Source organism: Chiloscyllium plagiosum, unplaced genomic scaffold, assembly GCF_037043375.1.
Source record: "Chiloscyllium plagiosum isolate Xiang-an unplaced genomic scaffold, Cpla_swu_hap1 HiC_scaffold_9, whole genome shotgun sequence".
Classification (NCBI taxonomy): domain Eukaryota; kingdom Metazoa; phylum Chordata; class Chondrichthyes; order Orectolobiformes; family Hemiscylliidae; genus Chiloscyllium; species Chiloscyllium plagiosum.
Genome location: NW_028270147.1, coordinates 96,119,724 through 96,143,026, shown reverse-complemented (window position 1 = coordinate 96,143,026; position 23,303 = coordinate 96,119,724). Strand labels below are relative to the sequence as shown.

The 23,303-nt window shown below is 43.0% G+C and overlaps 1 protein-coding gene and 1 long non-coding RNA gene across 2 annotated transcripts in view; both read left to right on the top strand.

Moving 5' to 3' along the window:
* The first annotated feature begins 5,290 nt into the window (after nt 1-5,290).
* Nucleotides 5,291-18,663, top strand: LOC148149193 (uncharacterized). The gene is made up of 3 exons (XR_015758063.1): nt 5,291-5,374; nt 10,224-10,295; nt 18,423-18,663. It is a non-coding gene; the product is annotated as an uncharacterized LOC148149193 (long non-coding RNA).
* A 1,240-nt stretch (nt 18,664-19,903) lies between these two features.
* The window catches only part of LOC122554628 (interferon-activable protein 204-like), a 50,323-nt gene continuing 46,923 nt past the window's right edge, over nt 19,904-23,303 (top strand). Inside the window, exons 1-2 of the mRNA XM_043699950.2 lie at nt 19,904-20,023; nt 20,116-20,257. The gene's annotated coding sequence lies outside the window, so the exon portion shown is untranslated. The remainder of the gene's footprint in view (nt 20,024-20,115; nt 20,258-23,303) is intronic.

The following is a 23,303-nucleotide window of genomic DNA, read 5'->3' as shown; positions in this document are numbered from 1 at the left end:
CTTAGGGATGATCGTGCTGCTCCCGTATCCACTAAAACACTGTTTCCTCCCCTTCAGGTCCCACCTTTAAATTTATCAAGGATTCCCAGTGGGTCTCAAGAGGAGGGAACCCCTGTCTCCCCTAATCTTCATCAAAAATCATCAATGATACCGCTTCTCTTTGTCATCCTAACCTTGGACATTGTCTTTTAAAATGTCCTGTTTTTCCACAGTAATAACATCCTGCCAGTTGCTTCCTTCCCCTACCATCTGCTCTCTGTCTCTCTTGTCCTGCTCTGTTCTCTGATTCTAACTTTCTCACCGTAATTTCCTCAACCGCTGCAACCATTATTTTAGCTTTTTGTTTTTGTTTCTTCACTTCCCTTTTTCACACACAATTTCTGTGCCTCATATAACAGATCTTCTATCTGTTTTTCACTCCAGCCTTCTAACTTTTGTAATTTCTTTTGTATGTCCGGGCCATGATTTAGTCTCAAATTGGACCTTTAAAAGTCCCTGTGCTACCTGATCATCTGGATTCATTCCCAAATATTTTCTAGTGGCTTCTTTTAATCTCTGTAAAAAGGCTGATGGGGCTTCCTCCTTTTCCTGTCTTACTTCAAAGGCTTAAAAAATAATTCAGAGATTTAGGTGCTGCTTCTTTAATACCCAAAATGACCATTTCTCGAAAGTCTCTCATTTTGCCTCTATCGTGTTCATCCATACCCTTCCAACGTGGGTCCACATTGGGGAATCTTTGGCTGGTATCACTCCCTCACCCACCGGATGTCTTTTTTTCATTCCCTCAGAGCAGCTCTTCTAATCATGCCCCTTTCTTCTCCTGACCGTACCTAATGTGGGGTGCTGACTACTAAGGCTCCCCTAATATTAAGTTTCTGACTCTCCTCTACCAATAAGGCGATTGCTACCACTGCCTGCACACACTCTGGCCCGTAATGTAGCTTTCTATTCTTTAATTAACAATGAATTAATGCAGTCATGTTTTTAATTAACCATGAATCAATATGACAGGTCACTGAGAATGTATGAAGGAATCCTGCCAATTAATATTGATTCAGGCTAACACAATTGAATTATATAATATATATAATTAATAATTAATATTTAGCACCTTTTGTAGTTAATTCAATCTCCAATTTGGTGGCAATATCTCGTCATGAATGCAAAACTGATTCTTCGTGCCTCTCACCACAAAACTGTTGCCATAATCCGATTAACTTTTTTTTTGTTCCCACTCCCTTGGGCTTAAAATTTAAGGATGACCTTGCTACGTCCTCTTTGTAAAGTCCCACCTTTAAATTTATCAAGGGTTCATGGTGGGTCCCCGGGGGCAGGAACTCCTGACACCCCTATTTTTCATCAAGGTTCATAAACGGCACTGCCTTTACTTCCTTTTTCGGATCTGGACACTCTCTCTTAAAGTGACCTGTCTTTCCACAGGAATAACATCCCGCCTGTGGGGATTTCCACTTTGATCTTTGTTCCTGTCTACTAGACCCCTTAACATCTCCTCCCCGATCCTTTCTCCTCACTTTATTTTCAACATGCTGCCCGCCACCATTCTGGTTTCCTTACCCTTTTAGTTTTGTCCTTTTCTTTATTAGGAGAAAGTGAGGACTGCAGATGCTGGAGATCAGAGCTGAAAATGTGTTGCTGGAAAAGCGCAGCAGGTCAAGCAGCATCCAAGGAGCAGGAGAATCGACGTTTCGGGCATGAGCCCTTCTTCAGGCTCCTTGGATGCTGCCTGACCTGCTGCGCTTTTCCAGCAACACATTTTCAGCCCTTATCTTTATTACCTCATCAACCGTGGCTTATCATTATTTTTGCCTTCTGTTTCTGCTTCTCATGTTACGTTGCCAGATCAATTGCTGAGCCGATTTAACCAAATGAATAGCTTTAGGGCAACCTCCTGGCCATTCCTCATCACCCAATGTTTTGTTTAGACCATGATTCTTTTAAAGAAATATTGCAATATTTCTTGCTCCCTGTAATCTCAAATACAATTTATCAATTTATACTTGCTTTTCTTTAAAGCCTGTTCCTAACTATACATTTTGGAATTTTACTTGTAATTATATATTTATATATTATAAATTAATTTATTCAGTGTTTAATATTCAAAATGCAAAATGCACACAGTTCCCAACTCTGAAATCCACCACAATCACCCGGTTCCAGTCCCCTGATTCAAATCCAAAACTAGTCCTCCCAAGTAGTCCTGACCGGTCATTGCTCAATTACAGTGCTATAGGTCGTGAAATAACCAGAGCTGCCTTAAAAGGATTTGTCTATTCAAGTTAAAACTTCGACTGTCCTCCATAAATCGCTTTTACGTAAAGATAAAAGAGTTTAGTTAGAAACTGATAGTAAGGCAGTCACTACCTGTAAAAAGAACATTTTATTTCATAATCTTGCAAAATCCTTAACCTTAAAAGAAATCATGTTAAAATTTCCATAATAGAAATCAGATTCAAAACAGTCCCGGATCTCAAGCTCCAGGGAACATTCAATCACCAACAAACAAATGTGCATTCAGACTGAATCACAAAGGGTTAAATTTTCTACTAGCTGTACGGCTCTTTTCTCTCTCTCTCTCTCTCTCACACACACACAGACACCATGTCTCACAGACACTTTGAGTTTCCCGCAACGACTCCTCTAGCTTTTGAATATTTTTCTGGACGTCTGGCCATAAGTTAGTTACGAAGTGCACCCTCAGTAGCCCTTCAACTACTAGCCCTTCTGACAGGAAGCATAATCTGATTCCTCCTGACTGTAAGGCTGTTTTTCATTGACATTTTATCATTTGTTTTTTTATCCTTTCCTCGCGTCCGAGAATTGTACTTCCAATCTCTTAACATTTTTCCTAAAGGACTGTTCATTGGGATGTGGTCCTCGGACATCCCTCTCATGTCCCCTTCGATACTTAAACAACTATTCTTATTTCCCATTTTAATACTCAGCCGTTTCTTTATGTAATTAAATTAACTTTACTGAGGTCTGGTGTCACCTTCTTCCACACCCACTTCAGGATCCTGACCTTCGCGTGGGGGATTTCCCCTCTTAACAACCGGTCTAAGGCTGGGTGATCGAATCAGGTAGACACCTTACTCATCAGATTAATCTAGCCAATTAAACACTTTATTTTAAAAGTTGCCAATTTCCCGTACTTCTCGTACGTCACCCCGACCACCAAGGTCGTCCTGACCACCAAGGTAATACTTAAAGGTCCCTTTTCATACCTTGGTCTGTGCACAAGAGTTACCTGGTCGAATGCGCTCTGTCCCGCGGCAATACCCGGCAGCAACCACTGTTGCTTATGCAGACAACTATCACTGCTCAACTCGGTTCGCCCGGTTGCCCGGGTCTTGTATACACTATACACAAGAGTTGTCCTGACCAAATCTATTGTGTGTCAGCGTGCCCTGTCCCACGGCCCCGGTCGCCTGGAGATATACAAATATATCTTACCCGGGTCTTTTGTACACAAAAATTACCCAACGAAACCTGCCGCACGCCAGTCCACGGCAATGGCAGCAAAAACCATTGCTTGCCCCGGTCGCCCGGAGATATACAAATATATCTTACCCGGGTTTTGTGTATAAAAGAGTGACTCGACCCGCCGTGTGTCAGTGCTCCCTGCCCCGTGGTGATAGCAGCAAATACCATTGTCTACCCCGGTCGCCCGGATAGTACTTATTCAAAACCTTTTTCTTACCCGGGTCCTGTGCACAAGAGTTACCCGACCGAACCCGCCGCTTCTCAACCCGTCTTGTTTCCAGGGTCTCTCAGTCCAGATCTCGCTCGGCCAAAGCCGCCTCAGCAACAAGGGGGAAACTAGAGATCACCGAAATCAGCGAGGTGCACCTTCTCCGTTTCTCCAAGAGTGCCGAGCAACCGGAGCTTGGGATCCCGGAACGAGCCCCCAAATCTGTTAGAAACAAAAATCAATAAAATTTAGACCAGACCACCAAAGCTGGAAACAAGACAATTTATTACGAACTTGCAAGTAAGGGCTTCAATTGCATAAGCAAATGAAAGCAAATTAGAATTTAGGTTAGTGTCCAGCTATACCCTTTGAGCTGAGTGAGGTCATCTCTCCAGACTCCTAATTACCCAACCTCTCTTACTATTTCGCCTCTACCCATCTATGCTCCACGCCCATTGCCCCTCTCTTTCCAAGTTGGCAATTTCCCCCTTGCACGTGCTGTCATAAGGCTAAACTCTTATCTCGAAGTTCCCCTTCGTAACTTCTTTCATTATCCATAGGTACATTCCATTCTTGTACATACACCTTAATAATGTATCTTTTTTCATGCTTCGCTTATATGTTTCAGTAATCTTAGCTTTTTGCTGAAGCTGTTGTTTTAAACATTAAGGTAAAAGGAATTATTTTCTTTAATAAATCTACATTAAAGTTAGTACTTAATTATCCATAATTATGCACTGAAAAGTAGAGATACTCTTCCCTAAATACCTGCAGAGTTAGTAGTTCTCTTGCTGTACCCCTTTTCTGTATGCTTTTTCTATATCTGCAAAAACAACACTTTTCCCCACTTCTAACAATGCCATTCGTCAAAACAGTGGAGAAAATTAGAGCAAGTCGCTGAAGACACGGCTCCTTTTAAACTTGCTTTTCCTTCCCAATCCATATTGGTAAACTCCGATTTGGCATCTTTTTGAGAACGTGATGTTTGAGATTTATTTTTAATCTGGAATTGGATTGAAGCTTTACCTGGAGGGACAGGAGCAGCAGATCCCTGGGAACGCCACCCCCCTGCAAGTTCCCCTCCAGATCACTCACCATCCTGACTTAGAAATATATCACTGGGTCAAAATTCTGGAGCTTCCTAGCAACAGCTCAACCAAATGGATCGTCTGCAGTGGTCTACGAAGCAGCTCACCACCATCTACCTTCTCAATGACAATTAGTGATGGATTATACATGCCAGCAATGCTCCTACAAATGCCATGAGAATCAAGTTTTTCTAAAACCCCAGAAATCACCTTTCTGATCCTAAGGGCCTATGGTGCTGCAGACTAACAAGGAAATATTGGCCCAAGGACATCCCTCTTTACCTCACACACTCCCCCAAACTACTGTTTAAGACAACTAAGGAACATATTTCTGTATTAGTGATTAAACGTATATACTAGTAACTCACTTTTACAATGGTTAAATCAGGGCTGTGCTATTCACAAACTAAACTTGCATTTATTTAACATACTTCAAATCCCAAGGATAAGAGCTGTTGATTTATTTGAAGTACGTTTATTGTAATAGATGGAACATTTTCCACAGAAAACATAGAAAATGTGAAAGGACTTGAACTTGGAGGCAACCTTTCAACATAGGCAGTGAATTGTTTACAAGGTATGGAGCAAAGTATTGGTTTGATTGGCTGAATATAACTCAGTGTTTTCCAAGGATATGTGTTACAATCACAGTTATTCACTACAAATATCAATGATTTGGATGAAAGAATACTAACTTATATATCAAAGTTTCCAGATACTTAAATTAGGAGGCACTAATGAATGCAGATGAAAAGAGAAATATACAAACAGACAAACATAGATTAGGTGAGTGGGCAAAACTGTGAAGTCATCCACTTTGGACTTGAGAAAGATTGATCAGGGTACATTCTAAGTAGTGAGAAGCAGATGGCTTGAGAGACTTAGGGGTCCAAATACAGAAAGCACTGAAAACTAGTGATGCAAAAGTACTTTATATGTTTATTTAAAAATCAATATTTTGAGGTGAATGTTTCAGGCAGAAAGTTAAGGGGATGATGTTTACACTGGTATTATCTCTCAGGGCCTTACTGTCCACAAAACACAGCAATCCTGTACATTTAATGTGATTCTCAAAACAAACCATAGCCCCTGACATTGATTTGGACCTTGGGGCAGGGGGAATGCACCAAATCAGCATTTGCAATGCCCAGTTGGCAAAGCCTGATTCTCTCCTATTATCTCCCTAGGATAGTTGAGGGTAACATTAAGGACAAATGCTCCAGCCATTCACTTTTATTTTATTTTCAAATATTGAGGGAGCTATTACTTAATGATAATGTCACTGGGCCAGTAATCTAGAGCCCCAATTTAATATTTTGGTGACATAGGTTTTAATTTCATCATGACAAATGGTGAAATTTGAATTAGTCATAGAGACATACAACGCAGAAGTGGACCCTTCAGTCCAACCTGTCTGCACTGACCAGACATCCCCACTGATCTAGTCCCATTTGCCACCATACGGCCCATATCATTCTAATCCCTTCTTATTCATGTCCCCATCCAGATGCCTTTTAAATGTTGTAATTGTACCCACCACCACCATTTCCTATGACAGCTCATTCCATGCATGCACATCCTCTGCGTGAAAAGGTTACCCTTCATGTCCTTTCTAAATCTTTCTCATCTCACCTTAAACCTATGCCCTCTAGTTTTGGAATCCCCCACCCTAGGAAAAATACCTTAGCTATTCACTCTATCCATGCCCCTTATGATTTTACAAACCGCTATAAGGTCACTTCTCAAACAATTGGTCACTATGTATCCATTGTCAAAGATCATAAAAACCCATCTGTTTCACTAATGCTCTTTAATGAAGGAAATTCATTGTTTTTACCTGGTTTCCTACATCTGACTCCAAATCCACAGCAATTTCCCTCAGAAGGACTCTTAACAGTCAGTCAGTACCAAAACCAATACAAAGTACAGAGAAATAAACGAGCCTCAAGCAGACACCAAAGATGACAATGCAAATCCAGCCCTGTCAACTCTCTGAAGTACTCTTTACTGACTTCTGGGGGCTTGGGCCAAAATTTGGATAAATCTCCTATAGACTGGTCAAGCAACAGCCTGACATTTGAAAAGTCTGATACCACGTATTTAAGTATGTTCTATCCAACTGGCAAGACAGACCCATCCAGAGGTGGTGGTACAGTGGTATCTACTGGAAGGAAGTTGACCTAAGGGTCTTCAATGTTTACTCTGGGCTCATGATGTCTCATGGCATTAGATCAAAGTTGGGCGAGGAAACCTCCTGTTGACTACTACCCTTGGCACCAACTCCCCCCTCACCTAATGAATATGTACTTCTCTATGTTGAACACCACTGAAAGTAAGCACCAAGGGTGGCTAGGGCTAAGAATGTACTCTGGGTGGGGACTTCAAAGTTGATCACCAAGAGTGATTTAGCAGCTTCACTACTGACTAAGCTAATCGACTCCTAAAGGACTTAGCTACCATCTTGGTACAAGAACAAGAACAAAGAAAATTACAGCACAGGAACGGGCTCTTCAGCCCTCCAAGCCTGCACCGATCCAGAAACTCTATCTTAACCTATCGCCTATTTCCTAAGGACCTGTATCCCTCTGCTCCCTTACCCATTCATATATCTGTCGAGATACATCTTAAATGACGCTATCGTGCCCAATTCTACCACCTCTTCCAGTTAAATACTGGAACTTTCCACGCATATCTCCCTTAAACATTTCCCTTCTCACCTTGAACTCGTGACCTCCATTCTGGGAAAAAGTACTGGAGTCCCCTGTTACGACATGGGGTAAACCCCTCTGCTAATTTAAACCTGACAAACAGAGAAGCCCACCTCATGCTGTAATCTGTTAAATTTTGAGAGGCAAAGAACTATCCCAGATGTTACAATTTAAAGTAAAAATTAATAATTTTATTCTTTAAGTCCAACAGAGAACATTAAAACAACAGCTATTTACAACTCCTTGCATTCTGGGAAAAAAAGTTTCTTGCTATCCACCCTGTCTATACCTCTCATGATTTTGTAAACTTCAATCAGGTCCCCTCCAACCTCTGTCTAATGAAAATAATCTCAATCTACTCAACGTCTCTTCATAGCTAGCGCCCTCCATGCCAAGCAATATCCTGGTGAACCTCCTCTGCACCCTCTCCAAAGCATTCACGTCCTTTTGGTAGTGTGGCGACCAGAACAGTTCGCAGTATTCCAAATGTGGCTGAACCAAAGTCCTATATAACTGTAACATGACCAGCCAACTCTTGTACTCAATACTCTGCCCGATGGGGCAGCACAGTGGCTCAGTGGTTAGCATTGTTGTCTCACAGTGCCAGGGACCAGGTTTAGATTCCAGCCTCCAGCAACAATCTGTGTGAGTTTGCACATTCTCCCTGTGTCTGCATGGGTTTCCTTCACATGCTCTAGTTTCCTCCCACAATCCAAAGATGTGCAGTTTAGGTGAATCGGCCATGCTAAATTTCTCATAGTGTTCAGGGATGTGTTGGTTAGGTGCATTAGTCAGGAGTAAATGTAGAGGAATAGGGTAGGGAAATACGGAGGGTCGTGTGGACTTGTTAAGCCAAAGGGCCTGTTTCCACACTGTTGCAACTCTTTGTTTCTATTTTGAAGGAAAGTGTGCCGTATGCCTTCTTGACCACTGTATTGACCTGCATAGCCACCTTCAGGATACAATGGACCTGAACACCCAGATATCTCTGTATATCAATTTTCCCCAGGATATTCCATTTACCGTACAGTTCAGACTTGAATTGGATCTTCCAAAATGCATCACCTCTCATTTGCCTGCATTGAACTCCATCCTCCATTTCATCACCCAACTCTTCAATCTATCTATATTCTGCTGAATTATCTGACAGTCCCCTTCACTATCTCTAATCCACCAATCTTAGTGTCATCTGCAAACTTGCTAATGAGACCAGCTATACCTTCCTCCATTTATGTACATCACAAACAACAGTGGTCCCAGCACAGATCCCTGTGAAACATCACCGGTCACAGTTCTCCATTTTGAGAAACTCTATTCCACTACTACTCTCTGTCTCCTGCTGCCCAGCCAGTTATCTATCCATCTAGCTTGTACACCCTGGACACCATGTGACTTCACTTTCTCCATCAGCCTACAATGGGGAACCTTATCAAATGCCTTACTGAAGTCCATGTATATGACATCTACAGCACTTTCCTCCTCAATCAATAGTCACTACCTCAAAGAATTCTATTAAGTTGGTAAGACATGACCTTCCCTGCACATAACCTGCTGCCTATTACTGATCAGCCCATTTTCTTCCAAATATAAATAGATTTTATCCCTCAGTATCTTCTCCAGCAGCTTCCCCACCACTGACATCAGGCTCACCAATCTACGATTACCTGGATTATCCCTTGCTACCCTTCTTAGCAATTCTCCCGTCCTCTAGGACCTCACTCATGTTTAAGATGCAGCAAAGATATCTGTTAAGGCCTGAGCTGTTTCCTCTCTCACTTCCCTCAGTAGTCTGGGATAGATCCCATCCGGACATGGGGACTTATCCACCTTAATGACTTTTAGACTACTGAACACTTCCTCCCTCCTGGCGCTAACTTGACCTAGAATAAACAAACATTTATCCCTAACCTCAACATCCGTCATGTCACACATCTTGGTGAATACTGACGCAAAGTACTCATTAAAGAACTCACCCATTTTCTCTGACTCCATGCATAACTTCCCTCCTTTGTCCTTGAGTGGGCCAAATCTTTCTCTAGTTACCCTCTTGCTCCTTATATACAAATAAAAGGCTTTGAGATTTTTATTAACCCTGTTTGCTAAAGATATTTCATGACCCCTTTTAGCCCTCTTAATTCCTCATTGTAGATTGGTACTACTTGCCCAATATTCTTCCAAAGCTTCAATCTTTTTTGGTCACTTAGACCTTATGTATGCTTCCTTTTTTCTCTTAACTAGTCTCATAAATTCACCTGTCATCCAGGGTTCCCTAAGCTTGCAGTTTCTATCCCTCATTTTCACAGGAATATGTCTCTCCTGCACTCTAATCAACCTCTCTTTAAAGGCCTCCCACAAAACAAATGTGGATTTACACTCAAACAGCTGCTCCAAATCCACTTTCCCCAGCTCTTGCCAAACTTTGCAATTGTTGGCCTTCCCCCTATTTAGCACTCTTCCTTTAGGACCACTCTCCTCTTTGTCCAGACCAGGCCCATTCCCCAACACCAGGTCCAATATGGCCCCTTCCCGAACAATATGGAAAATTGCCTGGTTATGTCCAGTCCACATGAAACAGAACAAATCCAACATAGCCAATTACAACCCATCAATCTACTTTTCATCATCAGTAAAGTAATGGATAGAGTTGTCAACTGTGCTATGAAGTGGTTCTTGTAAATGAATAATCTGCTTGATGATTCTCTCTTTTGGTTCTGCCAGGGCCACTCAACTCCTAATCTTATTACAACGTTGATCTAAGCATGGACAAATGATCTGAACTCCAGAGGTGAGGTGAGAGTGACTGCTCTTGACATCATGGTAGCATTGACTAACTAAGGCATCTGGAGCCCTAACAAAACTGGTGTCATTGGGAATTGGTGGGGGGATGTAAGCTGTCTGCTGGTTCGAGTCTTATCTAGAGCAAAGGAAGATGATTGTGATTGCTGGAGGACAATCATGTCAGCCAAAGGGCATTGCTGCAGGAATTCATCAAGAAGTCAGAATGAGGAGGTTCACTGATGAGTACACAGTGTTTAGCATTATTCTCAACTCCTCAGATACTGAAGCAGTCAGTGTCTATATGCAAAACGTCCTAGACAACATTAAGGCCTGGACTGATAAATGGCAAACAGAATTCACACCACACAAGTACCAATGACTTAGACCAAAAAGGGAGAATATCTCCATCATACCTTGATATTCAAAAGTGTTACCATCAATGAATACCCAACTATCAAATTGCTGCAGGTTACCCTTGACCAGAAACTGAACTGGACTAGCCATATAAATACAGTGGATACAAGAGCAGATTACAGGCTAGGAATTCTGCAGTGTGTAATTGTCTCTCCAATGCTTGTCCACATCAACAAGAATCAAGTCAGGGGCGTGATGAATACTCTCAATTTTGTTTGGATGGGCACAGCTCAACAAAATCCAGGGAAATCATCCCACTTAGTTCACATTTACATTCGCTATTCACTATCATCCCACCAATGCACACTGGCGCCTACATGTGTACCATCTTCAGAATGTACTAAAATATCTCAGCAATGCTCATCTGATAGAACCTTCCAAACCATGACCTCTAGAAGACAAGGATAGTAGATAAATGGAAATGCTACCAACTTCAAGTTCCCCTCCAAGTCATTTCCCATTCTGTCTTGGAACCATATCACCGTTCCTTCACTGTCACTGGTTCAAAAACCTGAAACTCTCACCCTATCAACATTCCTGGTGTTGCTACCTCATAAGGACTACAGCAGTTCAAGAAGGCAGCTTACCACTTCCTTCTTCAGGGAAATAAGGGATGGGCAATAAATGCCAGCCTAGCCAGTTACACCCTTATCACATGAAAGAATTAAAAACATTAAAACTGATCCACATTCTTCCTGTCCAAATTGACAATTAGGAACCGAAGGCAAGCTGAAGACATTTTTTTTAATGAACAAAGAATTGAGGTTTTTTTTGTGTGATCGTATCATTCTTTGTTTCTGAATTTTCTTTGGGCTTTGACCTCTTAAAATTAGGATCCACCTTTACATAAAGTAAATAAAAAATTACAGATTTTTTGACCAAAAATCTTGGGGTGGATTTATATTTAAGAAATATATTTTGCACATGCTTACACCATAATTTGAAAGGCTAGTTGAATAATAACCACTGTTTTTCAATTATATAAATCTTTGATTAAACTACATTAGAGTCATAGAGATGTACAGCACGGAAACAGACCCTTCAGTTCAACTCGTCCATGCCGACTAGATATCCTAACCTAATCTAGTCCCATTTGCCGGCACTTGCCGATATCCCTCTAAACCTTTCCTATTCATATATCCATCTAGATACCTTTTAAATACTGTAATTATACCAGCCTCCACAACTTCCTCTGGCTGCTCATTCCCTCTCATACTCACCACCCTCTATGTGAAAAAGTTGACCCTGAGATCCCTTTTATGTCTTTCCCGTCTCACCCTAAACCTATGCCTCTAGTTCTGGACGCCCCCATCCCAGGGAAAAGACCTTGTCTATTTATCCTATCCATGCCCCTCATAATTTTATAAATCTCTAAGGTCGCACCCTCAGCCAACTCTACTCTGGAATACAGCATTCTGTTCTGTGTAGCACCACTCAGGAAGGATATATTGATCTTCAAAACAGTTCAGCACAGAATCTGATTTTGTGGGTTTTTACGTGGGTATTCATGGATGTTAATTGAGATACAAGGGGAATTGCTCCGCTTATCTTCATCAAATTGAAGTGTTAATCATTGCCTCTAATAGACAATATTTCTGAAACTCCCTGAGTCCTGCACTAGATGGACAACCAAGACCTTCAAGTGGAAATTCGAGTCCTCAATATTTGGATTTAAAAGCAAGAGCACTACAATTGGCATGCTGGAAAAACACAGCAGGTCAGGCAGCATCCGAGGAGCTGGAGAATTGACATTTCGGGCATAAGCCCTTCATCAGGAATGAGGCTTGTGGGCCAGGGGTCTGAGAGATAAATGGGAGAGGGGGGTGAGGTTGGGGAGAAGGTAGCTGAGACTGCAATATGTAGATGAAGGTGAGGGAGAAGGTGATAGGTCGGGGGGTGGAGCAGACAGATGGGAAAGGTGATGGACGTCAGGAGGGCAATGCCGAGTTGGAGGCTTGGGACTGGGTAATTCTGGGAGAGGGGAAATGAGGAAACTGTTAAAATGCACATTTATCCCATGTGGTTGCAGGGTCCCAAGGCGGAATATGAGGCGTTCTTCCTCCAGGCATCGGTTGGTAATGGTTTGGCGATGGAAGAGGCCCAGGACCTGCATGTCCTTGACAGAGGGGGAGGGGGAATTGAAGTGTTCAGCCACTGGGCGGTGGGGTTGGTTGGTGCGGGTGTCACAGAGATGTTCTCTGAAACGATCCGCAAGTAGGCATCCTGTCTCGCTGCTGTAGACAAGACCACATCGCGTGTAACGGATACAGTAGATGGCATTGGTAGATGTACAGGTCAATTTCTGTAGGATGTGGAAGGATCCTTTGAGGCCTTTGACGGAGGTGAAGGGAGTGGTGTGGGCGCAGGCTTTGCACTTCCTGCGGTGGCAGGGAAAACTGCCAGGAGTGGGATGTGGGCTGGTGGCGGGTGAGGGAGACACGGAGGGAATGGTCTATCTGGAACGCTGATAGCGGTGAGGAGAGAAATATATCACGATGGACATAAAAGAGCATATGTTAAACAAACTTTCATGCACTTATCTCAATACACGGGTTTCCTTGAACGTTTCAGAACCTTCCCCTGGCCTCTGGAACTGCTCAGATGCCATTAGCCACGTGGCTGCTCATTCCACGACCACCCAGGTGAACGATGACGTCACTTCCACCCACGCCGCCACAATTGCTGGGAGGAATGACTGCCACCCCTACCACCGCAGGATCCACCGCAACCGGCAGATACCAGAGATATTTTCCCCTCCCCACCCCTATCAGTGTTCCATAGAGACCATTCCCTCCGCAACTCCCTCATCAGATCCATGCCCCCCCACCAGCCCACACCCCACTCCTGGCACTTTTCCCTGCCACCACAGGAAGTGAAAGATCTGCGCCCACACCACTCCCCTCATCTCCGTCCAGGGTCCCAAACGATCCTTCCACATTCAACAGAAATTGACTTGTACCTCTACCAACGTCATATACTGTATCCATTGCACCCGATGAAGTCTCCTCCACGTCGGGGAGACAGGAATCCTACTTGCAGATTGTTTCTGAGAACATCTCTGGGACACCCGCACCAACCAACCCCACCGCCCAGTGGCTGAACACTTCAAATCCCCCTCCCACTCCATCAAGGACATGCAGGTCCTGGGCCTCCACCACTACCAAACTGTAACCACCCAATGCCTGGAGGAAGAACGCCTTATATCCTGCCTTGGGACCCTGCAACCACATGGGATAAATGTGGATTTCAACAGTTTCCTCATTTCCCCTCCCCCCACATTATCCCAGTCCCAAGCCTCTAACTCAGCACTGCCCTCTAGACCTGTCCATCACCTTTCCCATCTATCTGCTTCACCCCTCTCTCCGACCTATCACCTTCTACCTATCGCAGTCTCAGCTACCTTCCCTCCAACTCCACCCACCTCCCATTTAGCTCTCAGCCTCCCATTTATCTCTCAACCCCCTGGCCCGCAAGCCTCATTCCTGATGAAAGGCTTATGCCTAAAACATCGATTCTGCTGCTCCTCGGATGCTGCCTGACCTGCTGTGCTTTTCCAGCACCACACTCTCGACTCTAATCTCCAACGTCTACAGTCCTCACTTTCTCCACTACAATTGCCACAAAATTTCCCCCTCACTGCATGTCCTTTCTGTTATTACAATCCCATGCAATGATTTTATTACACCTTGTAATCTTGATAATGTTAATACTGATGTTACGTAAAGTGCTTAAGACAATTAAGGAATTCAAAAAGATGGATAGAATAAGGGAATGAATCATAGAATGGTTGCTGCACAAGCCAAGGCCATTTTACTTGTTGTGGTCTATGCTAACTCTTCACATGAGCAACACAGCTAATCCCACACCCCTTCCTTTCCCCTGTAGCATATTTCCTTTCACGAGGGGAGTTGAAAACATGAGATATAGCCTTAAACCAAACCGTTCAGAACTGACAGCCAACAACTCTTCTTCATCAAAAAGGTAGCGGAAATCTGAAGCTTTATCCACTAAAAGGTTGTTGAGGCTGGTGGTCAATTACTAACAAAGTTCAAATGAAAATTGATAGGTTTTTGTGGAGTAAGCATATGAAGTTTTACAGAACCAATTGGGGGAGATGGATGGAGTTTAGATACAGAACTGTCATGATCTAATTGATTATATGGGGAAGAGATTTGACAAGCCAAGTGGTCTCCTCCTGCTCCTGGTAAATTGAATTCTGCAATAATAAATGGCTCAGGAGATATCACACAAAGTGAAGCATTACAGGTGGCATGGTGGCTCAGTGGTTGGAATTGCTGCCTCACAGTGCTAGGGACCTGGGTTCAATTCCAGCCTTAGGCAACTGTCTGTGTGGAGTTTGCACATTCTCCCCGTGTCTGTGTGGGTTTCCTCCGAATGTTCCGGTTTCCGCCTACAATCCAAAGATGTGCAAGCCAAGTGGATTGACCATGCTAAATTGACCATAATATGAGGTGCATTAGTCAGAGGGAAATAGGTCTGGGTGAGTTACTCTTTGGAGGGTTAGTGTACACATGTTGGGCCAAATGGCCTGTTTCCACGCTGGAGGGAATCTAATCTAATTACAACTAAATGAAATCACACTTCCACATACTATCCATATTCTCTTTGGAGTAGGGTCTTGGAACTCTTGGTTGATTTTCCTTGCTTAGTTCAAACACTGCATTGAAAAATGTGCATGTGCATTTGGGGCTGATTCTGGTAAATTTGTACATGGATTCTCATGAATATTGGTATTCAAAATGATTTAACATTTACTCATCACATAAGCATCCTTTGTGAAAATCGAATTGAAAAATACCAGATGACTAGCAATAGCTCCATCTATAGATGAAAGACTGAATATCACTTGCAGGTGAATAGTCCTTCAAATTACCTGCTCAAATTGCAATTGCCTGACTGATTCAAGTATTTTAGTTAATGTAGATTGTATTTCAGATGTTGTGACTGAGAAAAGGGCTTAATCTTTTCTTGGGAAATGCAGCAAACGTTATGGGGAGGTGATGGCGTAAAAGTAATGTTAATAGTAATCCATAGGGAGAAAATGAGGACTGCGGATGCTGGAAATCAGTGTCAAAAAGTGTGGTGCTGGAAAAGCACAGCAGGTCGGCCCCCAAGGAGCAGGGGAGTCAATGTTTCGAACATAAGCTCTTAATCAGGAATGTGAGGAGAGGGGGGGCTGCAGTTTGGTGGCGGGTTGGGGGATGGGCAAGAGATAAATGGCAGGGGAAATCTCTGCTCCTCCACACACATAATCTACTGTGTCCGTTGCTCTTGATGTGGTCTCCTCCACCTTAGGGAGACAGGATGCCAACTTGCTGAATGTTTCAGAGAGCATCTCTGTGACACACGCACAAAACAACCCCACCGCCCTGTGGCCAAACACTTCAACTCCCCATCCCACTCTGCCAGGACATGCAAGTCCTAGGTTTCCTCTGTCACCAAATTCCAGCTATCTGACACCTGGAGGAAAAACACTTCATCTCCGCCTTGGGACCCTCCAACCACACGGGATCAATGTCGATTTCACCAATTTCCTCATTTCCCCTCCTCCCACCTTATCCCAGATCCAACCCTCTAACTCTGCACCGCCCTCTTGAACTGTCCCACCTGTCCATCTTCCTTCTCACCTATCCTCTCTACCCTCTGCCCGACCGGACACAAAGTATTAACTTTGCTTTCTTCCCACAGCTGCTGCCAGACCTACTGAATTTCATCAGCAATTTCTGTTTTTGTTTCAGGTACATCAAACTGTCTTTGTTCCAATCCACTCGGTTCCCTCCCCATTACTCTTTCTCCAGTACATCAATGGCATCTTTGATGCTACTTTCCTCTTGTTCTGAACTGGAGAAGTTAATCAATTTTGCTTCCAATTTTCACTCTGCCCTCACCTTCACTTGGTCCATCTCTGATTCACCCCTTCCCTTCCTCGACATCTCTGTTTCTATTTCTAAGGATACCCTGGCCACCAACATCCATTACAATGCACTGGCTCCCACAGGTACTTCAACTCTAATCTCACGCTGATTCCTGAAAGGACTCCATCCCATTCTCCCAGTTTCTACATCTCCATTACACTTGTTCTGGCAATGCCACCTTCCACAGTAGGATGTCAAAAATGTCCACCTTTTCCCTCAACTGTGAATTCTCCACTATACCATGGTTGACAGAGTTCTAAGCTGTGTTTGATCAGCCTCCCACACTTCTGCCCTCATGTCTATATTCCATCCCACAACAATGATAGAGTCCCCCTGGACCTCACTTGCCACTCTACCAACCTCCACAACCAAAGGATTGTAAACCATTTCCATCACCTCCAACAAAATGCCACAACCAGACACATATTTCCATTCCCTTCCTTGTCAGCATTGCACAGGGACCATTCCTTCCTGGTATTCTGATCCACTCCTTCCCCATTCCCAACACCTCCGATACCTTCTCATGCAATTGCAGAAGATCTAACATCTCCATAATCTCCTTGTTTACTTATCCGCTTTATAGATCTCTCAGGACTCCATCTCCATCTATCTGCTCACCACTGCCCTCCTCCTGCCCCCATGCCTCCCTGCTACACCTCAACCTCACCTCTGTATAAAAACCACTTCTTTTCCTAGCTGCTATCAGTTCTGATGAAGAGTCACTGGACTCAAAACTTTACCATGGATTTCTTCCCACAGATGCTGTCAGACTTGCTGCGTTTCACCAGAAATTTATGCTTTAGTATCAAATACCATTTCCTGTTCATAAATCTGTGTCGTCTCTGCTCAGTCACATAGATACAGTTGTGCTGTTATCACATGTTTAACAACAGAATCTATTTCCCAGCTATCAGGGCTTTGGTTCCTTGTTTTTCTTTCCCTCCTTATTTCCAGAATAACATTGGTTCCAACCCTACTGAGGTACAACCCTTGAGGCCTGTGTAGATCCAACCTTCCCAGAATTAGCCCCACTGCACCAAGAATCTAAAGTGTTGTCGACTCTATTGCGCATTCATCTGCTCTGCTTTTGCACTCACTAGTTCATGATATGGCGTAATGCTAAAATTGCTACTTTTGAGCTCCTGTTTCTTGATCTCTTTCCTAACTCTTTAAAATCTACTTCAAGAACCTCAACCTCTTTTTTTGATTACATCACTGTTACCAATATGAACCATAACCTCTAACTGTTCACCCACTCCAGAATTTTCTGTAGCCACTTGGTAATATCTTTGAACCTGGCATCAGGGATGTAACATACCAGCTAGTTGCCCTAGTCACCACACAAGCATCTATTTGCTTCCAAAATTGTTTAATCTTCAAACCTATCAGTCTCCTGACTTTCCTTCTTCCTTCCTGTACAGTTGAGCATTTATACTACTGTCATCTTAATTCTGGCTGTATTCCCCAAGAGAACCCTCTTCCCATTCTATATATAGAACCAAACGTTGGTTAGAAAGCAGGGATCTTCTGAACTACCTGATCTTTTTTTTTAATTCTCTGGCAACTACCCAGTCCCTCTCAGTTTGCACTCTGTGAGGTTACAGGGTGGTCGCTCCCTGAAGCATATTACCCATGAAACTCTTATCTTCATTGATTAACTGCATGACGACATCAGGTTGCCATGCTCCAAAACCTGGACCTCAAGCTGTACTCTTATTTATTAGATAAATTCACTGACAAGTATAATCAAAATACTCTTATTATTATGTGCTTACTGTTTTATTTGCAGGGAAGGCAATGGTCAGGAACATGGAGCAGAAGCTGCCAATCAAAATGTGGGCTATGGCACAAGCCTTATTTGCTCTATTTTTCACTCTCAAACTGTTGAAGTGAAGCCATCAAATTATACATCACATGTTGTCCTGGAAGTTGCGGATAAGATTTAGGAGATTTGATGGACAGCCAAATTTCCCCAACATCTTGTGGAGTTTGTTCTGTTGACAGGGTTGAATGCCTTAATACAGGATGAAGTATAAGGTAAAGAGGTATATACATTGCTTATATTTCTCTTGTAGCTTGTGAGTGGAGACACTCGTGCCCAAAATATAGATAAGCTGGCATAAAAATTACATTTATGCTTCTAGGTACACTCAGTCTGTGAGAAGATGGAGTTTTCAAAGTATAACCTGAGTAAAGTATATCCCATTATGTTTTAAATCATTCATTCAGTGTTTATGGGTCAGCATTTACTGCCCATCCCAGGTTGCTCTGGAGATATTGGTGCTGAGCTGTTTTCATGAACCAAATGGATGTGTGATATAACTGCCCCCAAATGCTGTTAGTGAGCGCCAGAACTTTAACCCAGCAACAAAGAAGGGATGGCAATATGTTTCCAAGTCAGGATGGCCAGTAGTTTGGAGGGGATGTTGCAGGTGGTGTGTTCCTATGTATCTGCAGCCCCCTTTTTCCTCTAGACAATAATGGTCATTGCTCTCCAACGAGCTTTGGTGAATTTCTGTCGCGAATCATGTAGATGGACACTGCTGCTGCACCTGCTGACGTTATATAAATGAATGCTCCCAGTCTGGGATTCACTTTTTTCTTTATCTGCTCCATATCTCCAAGTGAGTGAATGTCCTGATACGTATTAACTTTATCCACTCCCTATCTCGTTGCTAAATGCTGACTCTCTAAGTAGGTAGATTGTTCTGACTCTGGTAACTGCGGATCCAAATCAGATATTGCTCCAAAATGTTAACTCTTTCTCTCCCCAGATCCTGCCAGACGTTTTTTGTTTCGATTTCCAGCATCGGCAGATCTTTGGTTTTGTTTTCATAGTGAACTGCGGGTGCTGGATATGCAAAAACAAGAAAATTGCTGACAGCATCTTTGGCGAGAAAGAGTAAACGAGTCGTGAAGGAGCTCCGAAAGCTAGTGTGCTTCCAATTAAACCTGTTGGACTATAACCTGGTATTGTGTGATTTTTGACTTTAAACTAGTCTAATAACCCTTCTTCAAACCAGAGCTGAACTCCTGAGGCGCCAAAATTGACTGGGTTGAAGAGGGCGGGGAATACGATCGGCCAATGAGAGAAGTTCCCTCCGACTAATTTGAACGGAGCGAAGAGCTTGGCCAATCAAGGTTGACGTCCCTGGTGCCTAGCCTGTCAGCAGCGAGCGTGTTGGTGGTCTCACTTTTCCGGGTCACCTTTCTTGCACCGACAAAAGAAGCAGGAGAGAAAGATAGGTATGATGAAGAATTAGGTGGGGGCTGGTACATTGATGGAAAAGCAGTTCCCATTAGGTTGCTGAGGGAGTAGAAGTTCTCGGGTGCTTGCTGTAAAGGGGCAAACTAAGGTTGCGGATTTTGGGCAGAATGGATTCTAAAGGGGTGAGTGCGGATGCACACCTTTCAGTAAAGAACTAGTAAATGCTATTGTAATGTGAATTATTATTTGCACAATTTTATTTTCATTGTCATAGAGACTCGTCTACAGTGAATAACTTGGTGGAGTGATCCCATCACCTAATAAAGGAGTTGGTGAGAATCGAAAAGAAGGCTCCAAGAAAATTGAGCAAGGCTGCAAAAAATTTTTTTTTCTCCTGCGGTGGACTGTCTTTCCAGGTAAGTACAGAGTCGGAGACATGGTGTGGAGATGCCGGTGTTGTACTGGGGTGGACAAAGTTAAAAATCACACAACATCAGATTATAGTCCGACAGGTTTATTTGGAAGTACAAGCTTTTGGAGCCCTGCTCTTTCATCAGGTAGCTAGTGGGCCAGGATCATAAGACACAGAATTTATCGCAAAAGATCATAGTGTCATACAATTGATGTGATATATTGAACAAACCTAGTTAAAAATCCACACAGGTTATAGTCCAACAGCTTTAATCAGGTGGTTGCGGAGTATAAGATTGTACAATCATCTGATGAAGGAGCAGCACTCCAAAAGCTAGTGCTTCCAATTAAACCTGTTGGACTATAACCTGGTGTTGTGAGATTTTTAACTTTGTACACCCCAGTCCAACACCAGCATCTCCAAATCATGAACAAACCTGGATTGCTGTTAAGTCTTTGAGAAAGAGTTGCAGGTTTTGATTCATTAATATGTAAAATTCTGGGATTTACGTATTAATGAATTGAAACTTGCAACCCTTTCTAAAAGATGAAAGACTTAACAGCAATGTAGGTTTGTTCAATATATCGCATCAGTTGTAAGACACTATGATGTTTTGCTATAAATTCTGTGTCCTTTGATCCTCCTGCACTAGCTAACTGATGAAGGAGCAGTGCTCCGAAAACTTGCACTTCCAAATAAACCTATTGGACTATAACCTGGAGTTGTGTGACTTTTAACTAGTGTCATATACAACAGAAACCCAACTGGGTTTCCCAAACTAAACTAGTCCCATTTGCCTGTGTTTGCTCCATATCCCTGTAAATCTTTCCTATTCATGTACCTGTATGTATGTCTTTATATGTTGTAACCATATTTGCATCTACCAGTTCTTCTGCAGATCATTCCACATACGCACCATCTTCTGTGTGAAAATTTTGCTGCTCAGGTTCTTTTTTTTCTTAACTTTTATTAATTTTTCCCAAAAAATGACAGCAGAACAAGGTGCAATCACAAGCAATAACCAATTGTAAGCAATACCCTGACCACCCTCCCCATGGCACATACCTCCCCCAAAATACAAAAAAAAACTCTAATAAATATAAACATATACAAAGCACAAAAACCATAATAAATTAGACCAGCTGTAAGATAACTGCTTTAGCAAAAGAAAAAGAAAAAATCACCACAACAGAAGATACCTCAGTCTGGAGCAGTTAAAAAGACAATACCCTCAACAGATTGAAAGAAAATGATTCCAGATTTTTGTAAATTTGTTAGATGAGCCAGATAATGATAACTTAAGAAAGTATAGCGCATCTCTAACCCAGTGTTCATGAATAGGTGGAATTAGAGATTTCTATTTTAACAATATCAATCTTCTGGCCAATAGGGTAGTGAATGCTATCTTGTCTTTTTTTGGAGGAAGAAAGATTAGGTAAAGAGGGTGACATCCCGAACAAAGCAGTAATAGCATTAGGAGTAAGATTTTCACCCGCTACCTTGGATAAGATGTCAAAGGTATCAGTCCAATATCTACTTAAAGAAGGGCAAGGTTAGAACATGTGGGCGGCACAGTGGTTAGCACTGTTGCCTCAGTGCCAGAGACCCGGGTTCAATTCCTGCCTCAGGTAACTGTCTGTGTGGAGTTTGCACATTCTCCCCGTGTCTGCGTGGGTTTCCTCCAGGTGCTGTGGTTTCCTCCCACAGTCCAAAAATGTGCAGGTTAGGTGGATTGGCCGTGCTAAATTGCCCATAGTGTTAGGTGAAGGGATAAAATGTGGGGGAATGGGTTTGGGTGGGTTGCGCTTCGGCGGGTCGGTGTGGACTTGTTGGGCCGAAGGGCCTGTTTCCACACTGTAAGTAATCCAATCTAATGTGCATATAACTTGCTGGGGTTTATTGACACTGATCACAGGATGGAGACACCTCCTCAAATATTTTTGCAAGTCTAGTTTTAGTGTAGTGTGTGCAGTGTAGAAGCTTGTTTTATTTAGTGCAGTGTTTTAGATTCCCTGCAGTATAGGAACAGGCCCTGCAGTCCAACAAGTCCACGCCGACCCTCTGAGGAGAAACGCACCCAGACCCATTCACTACCCTATATTTACCCCTTATTAATGCACAGTGGCTCAGTGGTTAGCACTGCTGCCTCAGAGCACCAGGGTCCCAGGTTCGATCCCAGCCTCGGGCAAATGTCTGTGTAGAGTTTGCACATTCTCCCCGTGTCTGCGTGGGTTTCCTCTGGGTGCTCTGGTTTCCGCCCACAGTCCAAAGATGTGCAGCTTAGGTGAATTGGCCATGCTAAATTGCTCATAGTGTTAGGTGCATTAGTCAGAGGGAAATGGGTCTGTGTGGGTTACTCTTTGGAGGGTTGGTGTGGACTGGTTGGGCTGAAGGGCCTGCTTCCACACTGTAGGGAATTTGAAAAGCTATGGGCAACCTAGCATGGCCAATTCACCTGACCTGCACATCTTTGGATTGAGGGAGTAAACCGGAGCAAACCCACACAGACATGGGGAGAATGTGCAAACTCCACACAGACTGTCACCCGAGGCAGGAATCGAATCCAGGTCCTTGGTGATGTGAGGCAGCAGTGCTAATCACTGAGCCACTATGCCATTTTGTTAAGATAGATGATCTGTGCACCCTTTGTCAAATCTCATTCCACACATCACCTGGAATTACCTCTTCCAGATCTGCCTCCAAAATAGCTTTAATAGAATCAAGAGAATCTGAGCATACTTTATGAATGTCTGAATAAATAGCTGAAATAGGCCCCTTTTAATTAAGGAAGCGGTTCTAGAAAGATGTCAAAATCAGTATCATTAGGAAGGGTGGGGTAAACCTGAAATGAACCATGGACAAAACTGCCAACTTGGATGGTTCTAAAGCAGTGGCTTTTACGAAGTGAAAACTTATCAACTAATTGTTGAAAAGATGCAAAAATACCATCAACATAAATCTTTCACAGTTTTTATTCCTAACTTAGACCAACCAGGAAAGGCACTGTCCATTAAAGATGGGGGAAAAAATATGGCTTGCCGACAGTGGTG